This window comes from Rhipicephalus microplus, unplaced genomic scaffold (genome assembly GCF_043290135.1).
Source record: "Rhipicephalus microplus isolate Deutch F79 unplaced genomic scaffold, USDA_Rmic scaffold_111, whole genome shotgun sequence".
NCBI lineage: Eukaryota > Metazoa > Arthropoda > Arachnida > Ixodida > Ixodidae > Rhipicephalus > Rhipicephalus microplus.
The window spans coordinates 290,001-292,500 of NW_027464683.1; the positions used below are offsets into that span (position 1 = coordinate 290,001).

The 2,500-nt window shown below is 39.9% G+C and overlaps 1 protein-coding gene across 1 annotated transcript in view; it reads left to right on the plus strand.

The window, feature by feature from the left end:
• Positions 1 to 2,500, plus strand: part of LOC142790468 (uncharacterized) — a 184,831-nt gene that overhangs the window by 143,498 nt on the left and 38,833 nt on the right. The window lies entirely within an intron of this gene.

Genomic DNA, 2,500 nt, shown 5'->3' on the forward strand with positions numbered 1-2,500 from the left:
TTAGGTTAGGTTACGTTAGGTTAGGTTAGGTTAGGTTACGTTAGGTTAGGTTAGGTTAGGTAAGGATAATTTGGTTACTAAAGTGCTTATTTGGGCCGGTTGGTACATGGTCAACGAAGTGAAAAAAACAGCGCGTAACACAGGACACCGGAATTGGCGTATTTGACAAGCGAATGATTGCGCAATCACAGTTTATTTGTTATACGCATACAATCATAACAAAAATTACTCTTTCATGTCACTCGACTTCTCTCCCTCTTTTTTAAAGTTTCGTGTGCTATATATACACCCCTGTACGAAATAAATTTTGGTTGTAAGTCAGCGCCTCGTCCGTCTCTTCTCTGTCCTGTGTCCTGTGTTACGCGCTGTTTTTTTCACTTCGTTGATAATTTGGTTAGGTTAGGTAAGGTTAGGTTAGGTTAGGTTGGGTTGGGTGTTGTTGGGTTGGGTTGGGTTGGGTTAGGTTGGGTTAGGTTAGGTTAGGTTACGTTAGGTTAGGTTAGGTTAGGTTACGTTAGGTTATGTTAGGTTAGGTTAGGTTACGTTAGGTTAGGTTAGGTCAGGTAAGGTTAGGTTACGTTAGAATAGGTTAGGTTAGGTTACGTTAGGTTAGGTTAAGTTAGGTTAGGTTAGGTTTGGTTAGGTTAGGTTAGGTTAGCTTAGGTTAGGTTAGGTTGGGATGGGTTGGGTTAGGTTGGGTTAGGTTAGGTTAGGTTAGGTTAGGTTGGGTTAGGTTAGTTTAGGTTAGGTTAGGTTACCTTAGGTTAAGTTGGGTTGGGTTAGGTTAGGTTAGGTTAGGTAAGGTTAGGTTAGGTTAGGTTAGGTTAAGGTATGAACCGTCGTAAAACCGCATTAAACAATGTCACTTAGTGAGATGCAGTGTTTTCACCATTACAAGTCGGGTACTGCGATATCTAATGTGAAAGCGCTTGCAAACGTCGTTAGGTTATTTTAGCTTAGGTTAGGTTAGGTTAGGTTAGGTTTGGTTAGGTTAGGTTAGGTTAGGTTAGGGTATGTTAGGTAAGGTTTGGTTAGGTTAGGTTAGGTTAGGTTGGGTTAGGTAAGGTTAGGTTAGGTTAAGATATGAACCGCGCTAAAACCGCATTAAACAATGTCACTTAGTGAGATGCTGTGTTTTCCACCATTACAAGTCGGGAACTGCGATATCTAATGTGAAAGCGCATGAAACCGTCGTAATCTTGTAGAAAACATTGTAAAGTAGCGAATAAAACGTTTTCTAACGATAGAAGTGCGAAGGTTCGGTTAGTTTGAGCTAGGTAGCGTCGTGAAACCACCAAAAACGATGTCATCTAACGAGATAGTGTTGTTTTATTGCGAGTACGAAACTGCGATAGGTTAAATATTGGGAAAGCACACAAAATGGCATGAACTAGCCAGATACTGCGTCTTGTGCCGTTACAAGTGCGAAACTGCTTTATTGTGATATTCTCGCTAAAGCGCATGCAAGTATCGTGAAACCTTAAAGAACGATGTCATCTAGCGAGATACAGCGTTCTGTACTGTAATAAGTTGGTGAGAAACTGTGAGGTCAAGAAAATATCGTAATTGTGAACGAAACAGTGTAATTGAGCGTATTTAGATACAAGTGCGAATGTTAGGTTAGGTTGAGATATCAACCGTCGTAAAACCGCATTAAACAATGTCACTTAGTGAGATGTAGTGTTTTTCACCATTACAAGTTGGGAACTGCGATATCTAATTTGAAAGCACTTGCAAACGTCGTTAGGTTAGGTTAGGTTAGGTTACGTTAGGTTAGGTTTGGTTAGGTTAGGTTAGGTTAGGTTAGGTTATGTTAGGTTAGGTTGGGTTAGGTTAGGTTAGGTTACGTTAGGTTAAGGTATGAACCGTCGTAAAACCGCAATAAACAATGTCACTTAGTGAGATGCAGTGTTTTTCACCTTTACAAGTCGGGAACTACGATATCTAATGTGAAAGCGCATGAAACCGTCGTAATCTTGTAGAAAACATTGTAAAGTTGCGAGTAAAACGTTTTCTAACGATAGAAGTGCGAAGGTTAGGTTAGGTTAGGTTAGTTTAAGCTAGGTAGCGTCGTGAAACTACCAAAAACGACGTCATCTAACGAGATATGTTGTTTTATTGCGAGTATTAAACTGCGATAGGTAAAATGTTGTGAATGCACACAAAACGGCATGAACAAGCCAAATACTGCGTGTTCTACCGTTACAAGTGCGAAACTGCTATATTGTGATATTCTCGTTAAAGCGCATGCAAGCATCGTGAAACCTTAAAGAACAATGTCATTTTGCGAGATACAGCGTTATGTACTGCAATAAGTTGGTGAAAAACTGTGAGGTTATGCAAATATCGTAATTGTCAACGAAACAGTGTAATAGAGCGTTTTTTAATACAAGTGCGAATGTTAGGTTAGGTTAAGATATGAACCGTCGTAAAACCGCTATAATCAATGTCACTTAGTGAGATGCAGTGTTTTTCACCATTACAAGTCGGGAACTGCGAT